Source organism: Loxodonta africana, chromosome 1 (genome assembly GCF_030014295.1).
Source record: "Loxodonta africana isolate mLoxAfr1 chromosome 1, mLoxAfr1.hap2, whole genome shotgun sequence".
Lineage (NCBI taxonomy): Eukaryota > Metazoa > Chordata > Mammalia > Proboscidea > Elephantidae > Loxodonta > Loxodonta africana.
In genome coordinates this window covers 199,731,508-199,748,392 of record NC_087342.1, presented here as the reverse complement: position 1 = coordinate 199,748,392, position 16,885 = coordinate 199,731,508, and the positions used below count along the sequence as shown (strand labels likewise).

Genomic DNA, 16,885 nt, shown 5'->3' with positions numbered 1-16,885 from the left:
GAAGAGACCCTTCAGAAGCTGAAAGGAGTTACCAGACCTGAATTGCAGGGAGCCTTCAGGCACCATTCCCAGAAGTGGCAGCGGGTGGGTACCAGCCTTAGGCCGCAGTTTCCTCAGAGATATGAACACAGCAAGATTTTCCATAAGTGAGGACAGGGTATATTTGCATCAGATCTGAAGATGCAAGAATATAAACAGGAAATATCTGTTGCTCTTAGGGTGGCATCTAACACTAGAGACAGATTGCAATGTGCTTCGAGCTCAAATAAACGCTTGTATAAAATGTAAAAGTAAAAGGACACAGGGACAGCTAACATAACTGGCAATATGTGAAAAGAATTCACCAGGAGTTAACTGTACAGCTAGGTTTAGGACAGATGGAAGGAATTGAGGTAAAGAACAGAGAAAGTTTCAGAAATGTACACAACTTTTTACATCATGCTACTCATTTTAGATTTTATCCTTGGATTAGCGCATGAAAGTTGAGGACATGTACTTAAAACACGCAAAAACCTGAACTACCACAAAGTCAGGTGGCCTGGATGGAATTTGTTTTTCTATAATTGAACCTTAATTTCCTTACCAGTCCCTATCTCATAGGATGCAAGAAACTTAAACTCAGTTAATTTTGAATTCTCTCCCTTTCCTCCAGAGGCTAAACTCGAGGATGCTTATGTAGTCTGCTCAGCTTCCACATTAGCAGCTTCAGATTGTCTTTGTTGGCTCCATCTTGTATGAATTGGCCACCTTTCTATAACAGAATAAAGGGCGCTCACACTTCCCTACACTCTGAACTGTATGCTTAACAACATTTCTGCTCCAGGTCTGGGAAAGGCTATTAATTTGGTGACCTCATTTGCCTGTCTTCAGGCCACTTCTGTGTGTCCCGTTAAAGTACCCTACTATTTTGCCTTGGTTCAGATTTCAGAGCCAATACACAGAAATGTGTCTTTCCTCTATCTCTAGGAAAATATTCAGTTTTTAAAGATATTTGGAGACTAAATAAAACCAACCAGTTGTCAGTTGCCATTAAGCCAACTCTGACTCATGGCAACCCCATGTGTTTCAGAGTAAAACCGTGCTCCCTCGAGCTTTTAAATTTGTAACCTTTTGGAAGCAGATTGCCAGGCCTTTTCTTTGATGAGCCTCTAGGCGGGTTTAAACCACCAACTTTTTTGTTAGTAGTTGAGTGCTTAACAATCCAGGGACTCCTAGAGGCTAATTCTCATTGCCATCCAGTTGATTCCAGCTCGAACCGCCCAAGAGAGTTCCCAATGCTGTTAACTTTTGTGTGTGTGTGTGTTTTAGATGAAGATTTACAGAACAAACTAGCTTTTCATTAAACAATGAGTACACATAACATTTTGTGACATTGGTTACTAACCCCACAATATGTTGACACTCTCCTCTTCTCGATCTTGGGTTCCCTATAATAAGCTTTCCTGTCCCCTCCTGACTTCTCGTCCTTGCCCCTGGGCTGATGTGCCCCTTCAGTCTTGTTTTGTTTTATGGGACTGTCTAATCTTTGGCTAAAGGGGGAACCTCAGAAGTGACTTCATTATTGAGCTAAAAGAGTGTCCAGGGCCTCACTCTCGGGGTTTCTCTCTCTGTAAGACCAGTAAAACTGTTTTTTGTGTGTGTGAGTTAGAATTTTGTTCTACGTTTTTCTCCAGCTCTGTCCAGGACCCTCTACTGTGATCCTTTTCAGAGTAGTCAGTGGTGGTAGCCAGGCACCGTCTAGTTGTGCTGGACTCATCCTGGTAGAGGCTGCAGAACTCATGGTCCATTAGTCATTTGGACTAATCTTTCCCTAGAGTCCTTGATTTTCTTCATTCTCCCTTGCTCAGGATAGGATGAGACCAGTGGAGTATCTTAGATGCCTACTCACAAGCTTTTAAGACACCAGATGCTACTCAGCAAAGTAGAATATAGAACGTTTATTTTATAAAGTATGTTATGCCAATTGAGCTAGATGTTTCCGAAGACCATGGTCCCCACATACCTCAGCCCAGTAACTCAGTCCCATAGGGAGTTTGCATGTGTCTCTGGAGATTCCATGACCTTGTCTTGGAAAAGTTGTGCTGGCTTTCCTAATATTGTGTACTGTCTTACCCTTCACCAAAATTACCACTTATCTATTGTCTATTTAGTGTTTTTCCCTTCCCACCCCTCCCCTCCCTCATAACCATCAAAGATTGTTTCTTTTTGTGTGTAAACCTGTTCATGACTTTCTATATTAGTGGCTTCATACAGTATTTGTCCTTTTCTGATTGACTTATTTCACTCAGCGTAATGGCCTCCAGATCCATCCATGTTTTAAGATGCTTCACAGATTCATCATTGTTCCCTGTTGTTGGGTAGCATTCCATTGTGTGCATGTACCATAGTTTGTTTACCCATTTATCTATTGATGGGCATCTAGTTTGTTTCCATCTTTTTCCTATTGTAAATAATGCTGCAATAAACATGGTTGTGTATATGTCTATTTACGTGATGGCTCTTGTTTCTCTGAGATATATTTCTAGGAGTAGAATAGCTAGATCATACGGTATGTTTATTTCTAGTTTTTGAATGAAGTGACCAAGGCTGTAATCTTTACAGAAGCAGACTGCCACATCTTTCTCCCATGGAGCAGCTGGTGGGTTCGACCTGCCAGCCTTTCTGTTAGCTGCCGAATGCTTTAGCCACTGGACCATTAAGAGTCCTTACAGAGAATAATTTGGGGCTCTAAATTTTACTTTTTAAGCCCCTTCCTTCTTTTGGCTGTATGGTTGCTCCGAGTCAGAATCAACTCGACAGCAGTGGTTTTGGTGTTCCGGTGTTCCTTCTTGGTCTATTCTGCTGAAATTCAGAGATTTTAATAATGTCAGCACATTCATCAAGTTTTCTTTCTAGTTTCATCTCCCTCTTCCCATTCCTCCTTCTCTTCTGTTAATTATCCTATACCTTCCAAAGAATTCGAAACATCCTAAAGTTCTTTTTTAATCTTTTCCACAATACAAAAAAAAAAAAAAAAAATTTTTTTCCACAATACAGTCACCAGATATTTCAAAAATCAACATGACTTAAACCCACTGCCACTGAATCAATTCCAACTCATAGTAACTCTATAGGACAGAGTAGAACTGCCGCATAAGGTTTCCAAGGAGTGACTGGTGGATTTGAACTGACAACCTTTGGGTTAGCAGCAATAACACTTAACCACTAAGCCACCAAGGTTTCCAAACATGACTTAGTGGGTACACCATTTATATCTTTGCACCAATTTTCCTAGAAGTTTGGTCATAGCCCTTATCTTATTGCTTTTAATCAGTCTGTAGTGCAGATATGTGTTGCCTGAGACAGCATAGAAATTCCAGAAAAGCCCAACAGGTAGCCTCTATGAATCACAGGGTACGGATAAAGGTAAGAAACATAACGTTATTTTTCATGCAACTGTGCAGTGCGATGGGTCGCTTTTGTGTGGTCTTTCTAGCCACAGTCTTGTAACTGTGTGATAGTGTAATTGTGGCCCACCAAAGGGATTGTTCAGTTTTGCCATCCCACTGGGTTTGAAATAAGCCACCAAAGAGGCGGCAAACAGAAGATCCCATAACCACCAAGGAAGGACAGCCAGGAGCCAGCGCAACTTTTGGATCCGCCTTCCCTGCCCTGAGAAGCTCCTGGACGCAGGACACCAAGAGACAGAGAGCGAGCTTTAACACTGAAAACAGCAAGATGCAGCAAAAGAGGCCCAGCAGCAGCAGAGACCCGGCAGCAGGAGTTGGCGTGGTGGGCTTCCTGGCCCATGGAATGAGAAGGCTGAGTGCCTTTGGGCAGAGGAATAGGGCCGGGGAAAGGCGTGCCTGGGAACACATCTGGGAAGATGCTGTCCTGACAGAACTGTATCCTTAGTGTTCCTGAGCCTGAATTTCAACTTTTTCTTCACTAATAAACTGCATAATCCCAAGTATTGCCTGTGAGTTCTGTGTGGCCATTGCAATGCACTCCAAACCCAGTAAAGAAGTAGAGAGTGCCGTGGGAGGGACGGTTGGTGTAAGAGTTGGTAAAGATGGCAGAGAGAGGAGGCATGTCTGACTTCTGGTTCATGGGAATCAGCCTTGGGCTGTTGATACAGATTCTTCTTTCCCCTTGTGAAGATAGAGAAGGTCAGACACTGCCCTCATGTCATGTTTTACTAACTGGTATCATAAAGTTAGCAAACATCTTTTGAACACTTGTATCTAGGTGGTTTACGTGTATTATATCATTAAATTGTCAAACACTAAAAAGTTACGTAGATGACACTAATATTATTCCCATTTTTGAGATGATGAGGTTGGAGCACTCAGAAATTAATACCTTTTCCAAGGTTACCCTTTTAGTAGATGATGATCCTGGGATTTGCATCCAGCTGTTGAGATCCTGAGTCTATGTTCTTAGTCTCTTGTCTCTGCACCTATGAATGAATTTAATTTCCGTGTCAAGCTCCCTTATTTCCAGGTGATACATATTTAATCACTGTCTATTTCCATTTTCTCTGCCTTCCTTTGAGTTGCCCAGGAATCAGTACTGGAGCCATGAAGTCTTTAGAGTCTGGTCTGGGTAACCACCCACCCTAGATGATGTCCGCTGAGATGTCCTGTCTGGTCTCTGAACATTGCTGCAATCATGAAACCAAGCAGTCATCCCTTGTTCTGGGTCATAAGGCTCCTTCAGCTCAAGCTACCTATCAGCCAATTCCAGTGTTTTCAGACAAATGGAATCCTTCAGTTATTCCTGGGTCACATTAGGCCATGGAGCATTTCGTGGGCATTTCTAAGTCTATGCTACTATTGGGGCTCAAGAAGCTTCCACAATCCCAGCACTGGGGGAGAACAGTGAGGTGTGCTATGAAGCTGATTCAGGATACATGCTTTGACAACCTATGTGACCCCTGTGCTCTCTGAGCTTAATACTCTCTAAGCTCTCTCTTTAGGCGATGCAAACAGTTGAGCATTCAGCTAATACCTGAGAGGTTGATGGTTCAGACACACCCAGAAGAACCACAATGGCAGGCCTGGAGATCTGCTTCTGAAAGATCACAGCCTTGAAAACCTATGGAGAAGTTCTACTCCACACACATGAGGTCGCCATGAGTAGGAATCGACTTGAAAGCTACTGACAACAACATGCTCTGATAGGGAGGAAAAGGAGAACAAATTCCCATTGCACTAGGGCCCCCTTCCTCTTAAACCTACTTGGCTTATCAGTTATTACTCCTCTCTCCACACAGAACATACCCAGGGAGAGATGGGGTGCTCCTCTCTCAGGGACCCACACTATTATCTCACTTATTCATTGCCCTCCTGTGATCTTTTCCACTCTCAGTCTGGGAAGTGGCAAGTTTTGCTATTATCTATATCTTCTGCCAAACCAATAGTATTGTCTATGCAGATCGGCTCCTTCCCTACCCAGGAAGGCCTGAGCTTTTGAGACTCAAATCAAGGAAAAAAAAAAAAAAATATATATATATATATATATATAAAATATATATATTTCCCTCTTTTCCAACTAAAGCAATTAGAATAGAAGCCCTAGCTGGGGCCTAAATTAAGGGAAAGATCATGGGGCAACAGGAACACTAGGAATAAAGGGAACTACAGAGGGGATGTTAACTACTATAGAACTGTAGAAACCTCCTGGAAATATAAGGTTCCAAACAGAATTTCTTGCTTATGTAGAGTCCAAAACAGGTGTTTCTGATGGACAGGCTCTTCTCTTCCAAGTTGTGATTTAAAGACCAGACTCCTTTCAGTTTGTGAGTCTGCCCATATCACCCTGTGACTTTCAGTTAACCATTCTCATCTGCATCAATTTGCAGAAAAGAAAATAGAAGGATCCCATGTGAACCACAACTATATGCAAGAGAACCAAGGAAATAAATGTCTCCCACGTACTTATCTGAATTCCTGGGTGTTTACCTTTGTCTCCCCTCCTTGGCAGGTCCTGAACTCCAATTGTTGACTCTCTAGTTATGTGAGACTGTCAAAGTTCTGTTAAGCTTTTCATTCTTAGCAGTTGCTTTCTTTGTTTCTCAGGCTCTAGCCACAGAGCAGCTTAGAATATAGGGAAAAAAAAAAAAGTCTCAAGGGCAAAACTAACACAGAGTGGTGAACAGACTTCTCTGCTATTCTCATTTCTCCTAGAACTTGCCCTCTAAAGCACTGAGCTCCTTGGTCCCTTAAATACAATTTTGTCCCATCAGCAATTTGGGAATATTGAAAGCTTTAGGCCACTTTCTGTTTAGTCTCCACATGTTGCAGTAGGAATTGATGCCCTGAATGTAAAATACTCTGAAGAAGGTCCAGCTCACCTCAGTGCATTTCCCTTCTCTCAAATATCCTGGGCCACCAAGTCCTTGCTCTCTTAGTTGCCCTCCAGTATTTCAAACACCTGTTCTATGAGTTCAACTGAGATTTTATAATTGCTCTCAGTGGTAGAAATAGACTGATACGAGTTATTGTATCACAATCAAAATTAGAAAAAGCCTACCTGCATCCCACAAATTTCATTATTTTGTTGTATTTTTGTCATCATTCAGTTCATAATATTTTCTGATTTCATTTTGGTTTATTCTTGTCCTATGTGTTTTTGTATTGGATCATCTTTTCTTCATCATCAGATTGTCCTGTCTCAGTCTTGACTGCTTATTCCGACTAAGCCATCACCAACCCATCAAATCCATTGCTACTGTGTTGTACCATTGCCTGAGGCCAATGCCCAGACTGGTTGCACCCACTTCCGTACTCAAATGGTGTGGGAACTCACTTTTTCAAAGGCATTCGAAGTGACCAAATGAAAACCCTGAAATTTCACGGAATTTTGACATGTGGGAGACACGAGCCAGGAGGGAGCCGCTATATATATATATATATATATATATATATACACACATATACATATATATACATATATATATATGTGTATATATATATGTATACATATACTTATATGTATTTGTTTTGTTTTGTTTGCCTCTCAGTAGACTTTCACATAACCAAGTCTGTTCTTTAAGGCTTGAGAAACAGAGATCATTTCAATAAAGTCTCACCTTATATTTCCTTTTCCATTCTTCAGTGTCTTACTTGCCTTCTTCCTCATTCTCAGACCTTGGAATTATAGCTCCCAATGAAACATTAGCAGTTAAGCTTGGCTTTGCGGACTCTATTTTCTGAAGGTCTAAGCCAAGATACTTATTTAAAAGTGACCTACTTGATTTCCAAATCTTTAGAGCTTTTCTAGTTTTTTATTCTTTATTTCTAGCTTGATTTTCTTATGGCCAGAGTACATGTTCTGTATGAATTCAATTTAAACTTTTTCCAGATTTTCTAGTTGTTCTCTGCAAGATTGGTCTACATGACCTAGTCCGCCATTACTTGAAGCAGATGTCTCACATATGGAATTTTTAGTAAATATAATTGGAAAATGGTCTTAGATGATATATGGAATATTACCCAAAGTCATTGAGTGCATTTACATCTTAAGTAAACCAAAAAATTATGGAGATTATATATCTGTACTTCTCTGTCTTTATGTCAGGGGAAAAGTTATTGGTGTCTTAGTACTAACAAAGAGACTAAGACAAATTTATTTTCAGTCATACTGTCTGAAAATAATGATAACTTAATTCCTATTTTTGAATTTCTTTCTTTCTGCTGTTTAATTGCATCAACTAGAGCATTGAAAACAGTTTTTTACAACAACATGGTAATATTGGTCCTTCTTGTCTTTATCTAGATCCTAAAGAGAATGTTTTTAATGTTTTACCTGTAAGCATGTACTGAATTTTGCTACTGAATATATTTTATCATATTCACAAAGGATTCAATGAGAAGTCAGAACTTAGAGAAGTAGGAATTAGGCAAGATCCAGGGATCTTCATTGCAATGTGCGATAGTAGCATAATTTAGTGTCCTAGCTGATGTTCTCAGGAGTGATACTACCGATCACTGTGCCAGCCTTTACAAGGTAATATTTTCTACTCACAAAATTTCTAGGCAAAGTCTATAGTTAGTATCTACTCCCAAATCTGAGTTGCTGACCCCACAATAACACAGGTGAACATTCCAAGATTCTACCAAGCCATAAAGCAGGAGAGGTTCACCTGCTGTCCCTAAAGCTCCAGGAAGGTACACACAGTGGAGGAATAGGGAGAAATAGTCACAAAAAGAACAGCAAATGAACAGAACCTTGGGAAGGACCATCACACCTGGACCGTATCAAAAAAAAAAAAATAATAACAGAAAGATAAATGAGAGTTGGAAATGAAAGAGAAAGTGATTAGAGATTTTACATTCAAAAATGAGATTTAGAACTCAGGGAACTGGAAGAAACAAGTGCATGAGACAAAGAGGCTACATACAGGGACACTTTATCATTTACTGTTTAGGGCAGTAAATATCTTTACAGTGGTTCAGTGGAGGCAACTTGCCATGGCTGTTTTACCTGAGTAATTTAAAAAATAATATGTTTCACCTATTTTGAATGGCTTTATTCTTTTCTTACATCATTTCATCATAATTTTTAAAATATTCTGAAATATCTCAATGTAGTACTTACACCTATTCTGAAAATAAACTAATACTTGATGAACAGTCCTTTAATACCTCCCCACTTAAAATAAGTTTTATAGCTTTCCTAAATCAAGGATAAGATAAAGTATAAACCAAAGGACTCATGGCTGAATTATAATATAAGCACCCCAGCAGCAAATCTAGTAAATATAGGCAGGGGCTACGAAGCCCATAAAAGCATCAATTAATGTATCATTTGTATACGGTAACCATGAAATAAAAAATGTGACCACTGTGACCCCCCCCCCCCCCAGGATTTTAGCAGCTTTTCTCTCTCTCGGCCACTCTGGGTTTGTAGCTCTCTGATGATGATTCTACTATACTACGAGTAGTTTCAATTTTTATAGCTTGCTGTTTGGCTATAGGAAAAATCTTACTGTAAAGAATTATGATAACAAGAGTAGGTATGAAGAATAACAGAAAATCTACCAAAACCCAGTCTTGATTTATACCAATTGGACAACCACCTATGCAGTTGAGGGCACTTACAAGTTCCTCCATCCCATCATCATTCACACCTGTGTAGAACACGGCACCGCTGTACACAAATGGCAGGATCCAGGAGAGGCCGATGCATATTCCTCGCACAGACACTGTGAACTTGGTAAGATAAACCAGAGGGTCAATAACAGCAATGTACCTGTCCATGGAGATGACGCACAAGTGGAAGAGAGAAGAGTAGCAAAATGCCACATCACAGCACATGTGGAAAGTACAAAAGCTGTCCCCAAAGTACCAGCAGCTCTCCAAGGACCTGACCACACTGAAGGGCATCACGGCCACTCCCACCAAAAAGTCAGCGCAGGTCAGGGAGGCAATGAGAAACAGAGAGGAGAGAAATGATGTCCCACACTACCTCCATATTTCAGTAATTCTCCCTCCGCAGCCCAGCAACGCAAAACCTGCTCTTTCTCAAGAACCTTCCTATGAGTTATCTCTTATTATTTTACCCCAGTGAGTCATTTTCTTATTTGTTTGTTTATTTTTATTGTGCTTTAGGTGAAAGTTTATGGAGCAAATTAGTTTCTCATTCAAAACTTTATGTACAAATTATTTTGTGACATTGGTTGTGATCCTCACAATGCATCAGCACTCTCCCCCTTTCTACCTTTTGTTTCCCATTTCCATTTGTCCAGGTTCCCTGTTCCTTCCTGCCTTCTCATCTTTGCTTTTGGGCAGATGTTGCCCATTTGGTCTCATATACTTGATTGATCTAAGAATCCAAGAAGCAAGGCCTAAAAGGGGAGAGAAGATCTAAGAAGCAGTTCCTCAAGTGTGTTATTATTTGTTTTATAGGCCTGTGTGATCTTTGCCTGAAAGGCGAACATCAGGAGTGGCTCGGTTCTGAGTTAGAAGGGTATCAGTGGGCCATAGTCTTTGGGGTTCCTCCAGTCTCTGTCAGACATGGAAGCCTGATCTTTTTTGCGAATTTGAACTTTGGTCTATGAATTTCTTCTGTCTGTCCAGGACCCTCTGTGATGATCCCTGTCAGAGCACGGATCCAGTTTCACTCTTCTTCCACATTGATCTCATGCTTTAAGTCCTATTCCCACATGTATTCCTCTGGTTTCTCTTAATAGATTGGCAAACTGATGCAAATCTTTTGGTTTGTGTCATAGTCTTTCATGGGTCACACTTTCTACCTTACCTACTGGAGCCTGCTGGGACATAAGCAAGGAAAAGGTGGTGGGGTGGGTCCTGAGGAGGATCAGCAATGCCTTGGAAGGTAACTACGTCAGGGGAGGCCATTTTAGTTTCTTCAGGCAAGGAGAGACTGACTTCCTCAAGCAGGGCTTCTACTGGCAAAATATACTCAACAAATTTAGGAGTTTCAGGTGCCAGCTTCACCAGAATCAGGTGACGTGTCCCTGTTTTAACTTTTAGAACTCCTATCCTTCATAATTAATATCTGAATTTTAAGAAAAGAGACCCTGGGAAGTTGGGAATTTAATTTGCTTTGTAATTCAACCACTCACAAAATTGGATTTTGAGTTTGGTTTTCAGAAACTCAGCCATGGACCTATAAGAAATAAAGCATTATTTCAAGGCATTATTAGCTGCTTTCAGGTTCTTTATGAGACCTCGGGGAGCAGTGGTAGCTCAGTGGTAGAACTGTAGCCTTCTATGTGGAGATAACTGGGTTCAGTCTGCCGCCATTCCCCATCTGTCAGTAGATCCTTGTATGTTGCTATGACGCTAAACAGGTTTCAGCAGTGCTTCCAGACTAAGATGGGCTAGGGCAGCTGATAACAGTGCAGACCTCGAGCTGCAAATTTAGAGCCTCCAGCTCATCACCCTTTACCACACACACACACAGTTCTCCAGTGCAGTTAAAAATGATCAACAAATTCCAATTTCTTCCTCAATTTTACTAAAATGTTTATGTCAGCAAAACTTGATTACTCAGAGCCTTGCCTTCTGTAGGCCCTTCATTACAGGTATCTACGGGGGATAATTTGTGTAAATGTTTTGCTATTGCTTGCCATGGGCTACCAGCACCACTTTACCCCTGAAAACAGCCAATAATGCCTTTAAATATGAAGCGTGAGGCAGTGTATCAGAGGGCAAATTCCAGAAAACCCAGAACCAATTCAGAGAACTCAGGCTAAGGATGGGCCAAAATTCAAGGGCTTTGGGGAACAGGCATTTTTCTCAGCAAGGTAAGTATGGAGAAGAAGTTCAGTTAATCACTTATGAGGCAAAGAATGGGAATTTGCAGAGTTTGTGTCTGCACTTGTCATAGGTACAGAAGGAGACATCAGTGACTCTTATCTAAATCATATTGGGAAGAGTGGTTATTTGCAGTAACTTAAATGGTAGGAAGAGTCTCTTTAACTATCGCCATTTTTCAGGATCAGAGGTTTCAGGTAAAATTCAACATTGACGTACCCTTTAGAAAACACTGCCAAGAAAATGAAAAGTCAAGTCACTGATTGGGTGAAAATACACATAACATATATTTAACAACTAACTCATATCCAGTCAGCTCAATAAGAATATTCACAACTTGATTAAAAATGGGCAAATTATTTTATCGGATAGTTCACCAAAGAAAATACATAAATGGCCAATCATAAGAGGAACAATGCTCAACATCATCATTAAAGAGAGCTAAGCAAATTTAAAATACGACATAGCACTACATAGCCACTAAAAAAAGTGGGCAAAATAAAAAAGGATGGTAATATCAAATATTGATGAGGATTTTTGGCGATCAGAGAACTCATAGATTGCCGGTGGGAGTATAAAACAAGGCAATTACTTTGGAAGTCAATTAAACATACTTTTCTCATATGGCCTAGCAATTCTACTAGGTATTTACCCCTAGAAAATTTACCCAGTGAAAATATGACCCAATGACCATGCAAAGAATTGGACACAAATGGTCTTAGTAACACTATTAACAACAGCCCAGGTGAGCACAACCATTGACAGGCAGGTGGATAAAAACATCGGAATGTATTCATACAATAGAATATTACTTAGCAATAATAACAATGAATTACTAATATACCAATAACATGGATGAATCTCACAGACATTGAGCTGAACGAAAGAAGCTGGTCACAGAAAAGTACATACTGTATAATTCTATTCATATCTGATTTTAGAACGGGCAAAACTATATCGATGGCAAGGAGACCAGTGGTTGCCTATGAAGAGGAAAAGGGTGTTAGGAGCAAGATTAATTGCAAAGGGGCATGAGGAAAATTCCTGGGGTGATGGAAATATTCTATATCTTGATAGTGATGGCAGTTATGTGGGAGAATACTTGCCTCAAAATTCATCAACTGTACACCTTAAACAGTGAAAATTTCTGATATAAATTATACCTCAATATCAAAAAGCTGTAAAAAAAAGTATTCAGCAATCTTCACTAGAAAAACTTCCATTATGGAAGCCTAAGGTGTGCTGTGGAAACCCTGGTGGCGTAGTGGTTAAGTGCCACGGCTGCTAACCAAAGGGTCGGCTGTTCGAATTCGCCAGGTGCTCCTTGGAAACTATGGGGCAGTTCTACCCTGTCCTATAGGGTTGCTATGAGTCAGAATTGACTCGACAGAACTGGGTTTGTTTTTTTTTTTTAAGGCGTGTTCTATTCTAGAGTTTTAGTCTAAGATGGGAAGGAAATTTATCAAAGGTGAATACAATTGCACTGGAATTTACTTCCCACATTCCCAGCATTCTTTGCATATTTTATTTCTTTAATATCTTTCCAGTAGTTCCAATTAACAACAATAACAACAAAACACTTTAGAAGTAACTAGGTTTTTATTTTCCCTTATACTTCATTTCCGTATTTTCATAAGGAATTGTGCTCTGTTCCCCCACTTTTACTAATCAGAGCTAATAAAATTAAACCTACACTATTCTGGGTTTCAATATACAATTCTGCATTTAATTCCTTTAACACAAACCAATGCTAGAAAGGATTAATAAAACTTATTTGAAAGAATCTTAATGGCTATTAACACAGGAATTATTAATAAATGTTCATCACAAAAATTGAGAAGGCAATCTCTAATAATTAATAGGAATAAACAATATGGCTTTCATAATTCTAGACAACGTTCTTTAAGGACAGACACTATTTCCATTTGTATTACATAAAAAGGCTAAATGCCATCAGCAAATCTGAAGGGCATAAACTTATTTTTAGCACAAACATGAATAGTTGTTTAATAGTTTCTTACTTTCCACACCTTGCACTATGGAGATTCAATCTCAGGGCGTTTGGGTATTTGGGATTATTTTTCTCCTTTCCTGAGAGGATAAGTGTTTTATGCATTATCCTGGTTGTAGCCAGTTAGGAAGAGAGCTCTAATAAAAGGAGGTATTCAAACGTGCATCACACGACGGTTCTTTGCTCTTGGAAGACAAATGCTTCTCAGGTATGAACACCAGTTACTACAAAGTTTTTTTTTTTTTAATTAAAATAAACAGTATTTTGCATAATGATGAAATTGATTATTCAGTTGGAAGTGAATTATTTCATGAAATGAAGATATGAATCACTTTCTGAGCATGTGATAAGGATTTATACTTTAAAAGTAAAAGGGACAGAATGTACTGGCAATTCTTGACATACTGTATATGTATTTTTCTTTTTCAGGACTTTTGAAAATTAGAGTGACTCAGTGATAGAGGATGACAGTGATTCCAGGCATCTAAGCAGAGAATCACGAGCACCGATTGGTCCCCCCCTGCCCTGTAAAACTGTGCTATGAGAACCTGAATGGATCCTGTGTCAAAACTTCCTACTCGCCTGCACCACGGGTGATGCTGTACTTGGTGTTTGGCTCTGGGGCTGTGCTAGCTGTGTTTGGAAACCTCCTGGTGATGATTTCAATTCTTCATTTCAAGCAGCTGCACTCACCAGCCAATTTCTTGATCGCATCCCTGGCCTGCGCTGACTTCTTGGTGGGAGTGACTGTGATGCCCTTCAGCACAGTGAGGTCTGTGGAGAGCTGCTGGTACTTTGGGGAGATCTACTGTACATTTCACTCTTGTTTTGATGAGTGCTTCTGTTATGCTTCTATCCTCCACTTGTGTTTTATTTCTGTCGATAGGTTCATTGCTGTCACTGACCCCCTGATGTATCCAACCAAGTTTACAGCATCTGTTTCTGGTGTATGTATTGCGTTCTCCTGGCTTCTTTCAATTAGTTATAGTTTTTCACTTCTATGCTCAGGTGCAAATGAAACTGGCCTGGAGAAACTAGTAAGTGCTCTCTCCTGTGTGGGAGGCTGTCAACTTGCTATGAATTCTAAATGGGTATTTGTGAATTTTGTTTTATTTTTCATCCCTACATTTGTGATGATAATTGTGTACTCCAAGATTTTTCTCATAGCTAAACAACAAGCCAGGAAAATGGAAAGTCTGAGCAATAAGACTGAGACATCATCAGACAGCTACAAAGACAGAGTCGCCAAGAGGGAGAGAAAAGCAGCCAGAACGCTGGGAATTGCTGTGATAGCATTCCTGATTTCATGGTTGCCCTACTTCATTGATACAGTAATTGATGCCTTCCTGGGTTTCATCACGCCCACGTATATTTATGAAATATTAGTTTGGTTTGCTTACTATAACTCAGCGATGAACCCCCTGATTTATGCTTTCTTTTATCCTTGGTTTCGAAAAGCCATCAAACTAATCATCACTGGCAAAGTCTTGAGAGAGAATTCTTCAACAATAAATTTATTCTCAGATTAAGTTCTGATCTTAGATTGGGGGAACTGGAGGTAGATTCACAATGGACACATCCTGGGAGAGAAATGAGTCATAAATGTAGAGGCCTTTTAATGTAAATAATTTATATGCTTCAGCTTTGACCTCTTAAATTCAGGGCCAATGTTCTTTGGTAAATATAACAGTAAAACCTAATTGTAGTAGAAACAGCACAGCCTTGCAGACAGAAATGCCTGGATTCAATACCAGCTTTGCCATTTAACACTGTGGTCTTGGGCTACTTAGTTCTCTCTGAGCTTCCCTTTATTTTTCTGGTTAATAGCATCTTTCTTGTAATGTCTTTGAGACAATTAAAGAAATATATATAAAGTATCTAGTATTTAAGGAGCCCTGGTGGCACAGTGGTTAGGTGCTCGGCTGCTTTCTTGTTTTAAAGATAGTGAATTAAAACCAATATGTTTAAGAAAGTTAGTGAATGTCATAAAGCTCTGAATTCAAACAAGTACTTTTCACATCTGGTTCAATATATTCATCCTTGTCTTTCCTGTGTTTACATAGCCTTTCAAATACCTTAGAAGAATTATCTAGTTTTATCTCTTTTTTTTCTAGATCATTATGCTATTCTATCTACTTTTATGAATGTTTGAAAACTTTCAATATGAAAGAAAATAAAGAAAAACTACTGTCCTCTTTATTCTCTTCCATGAACTGCTCTAGTTGTGTTGGGACTAGTCTATTGAGCTTTGCTTCAATGGGCATTCATTGAGTGCTTCCTCTATGCAATGTATGGGCCCGGGAACTCATGTATTACATAATAATATAAACAATTAAAACCTAATAATGATTATAACTAAGCTTATTCATTTTATGCATGGGGCTGTTCTAACTGCCCTAACTACCCTATGAGGTTGGTAGTATTATTACTTCTTCTATTTGATAAATGAGGTAACTGAGGCATAGAGAGGTGAAGTCCCATGGCCATAGTCACATATTTAGTAAGTAAATAAAACCAGTATTCATGTCCAGGGAATCGGAAAGTAAGTGAAATAACCACAAGGGAGAATGGGACCAGCCACTGTAATCCAGTTGTTTACAGCAGTTTGGAGCGCAAGGTTCATACACAAATGATTTCAAAGGTGAGGGGGAAGGGGCAATTGCTATAAGGAACATAAATGAAGTTCTTTGACCAGAGATGAAGACAGTAGAAGGATCAATTGATTAGCTATGATACTACATTTTAATCTATAGTTTTCCACTCATCCATGTCTTCGTTATGGAAATGTTATTTTTATTATCCAATACTGTTTTCCCTGGGAACTGTGTGGGGGTCATTCAGATAAACTGTATCTGAAATACTAAGGCAGAGCTGGTCCACACATGAAGAAACCCTGATCCTGTTGCTTTATGTTAATTAATCATTTGGTTTCTTTGTGCTTTTTCTCTCCATCAGGACTAGTACTTTCAAACCACTTCATTCCACCTAGTAAGTGTTGGGATTACAAATTGCATTTAACTTTTCTTTCAGTGGGTATTAGCTTATTTTCATGAATACCTGTATGATTATGTTTGCTAATTTTATGTACCTTTAGTAAAGTCGGAATCCACTTGATGAATTTTTTTTTTTAGTAGCTCATGCATTTAAAAGTACATTGAACGATGTCCTTTTATTTTCCTATGTATGAAAGTTTAAAACAAAAGTCATTGTAGATGCATTTCTATATAGCCCTCCCCCATTTTTAGGAACCACTTTGTTCATTGTGTCTATTGCACTGATTTTACATTCTAATGAGCATTGTGCATACTATTTCCCCCCAAAAACAGTTCCTTGGGAGAAGGTCCCCTTCTTGTTCATCATTGTACCTCCAGCATGAAACTTCTACTATATAGAGAACATAATGAACAGTTGATGTTTGGTTAATAAATAAATGTGTGTTTCCCTTAAATATTGAAATACTTTAATAAGTTTACATAAGAATATGCATGGTTGTGTATAATAACTATGATTCTTTATGCAGCATTATTTAGGCATCAAAGCACTTAATACATTATCAAAATTGCAGGCAATATACATATTAATTTTTAGGTATGTGAGTGTGATTGTTCAC

At 39.3% G+C, this 16,885-nt stretch overlaps 2 pseudogenes; one reads left to right on the top strand and one right to left on the bottom strand.

Annotated features, from left to right (window-relative positions):
• Window positions 1-7,684: 7,684 nt before the first annotated feature.
• On the bottom strand, window positions 7,685-12,487 carry LOC100673137 (trace amine-associated receptor 8-like; annotated as a pseudogene).
• An 815-nt stretch (window positions 12,488-13,302) lies between these two features.
• Window positions 13,303-15,050, top strand: LOC100673428 (trace amine-associated receptor 7a-like; annotated as a pseudogene).
• The last annotated feature ends 1,835 nt before the right edge of the window (window positions 15,051-16,885 follow it).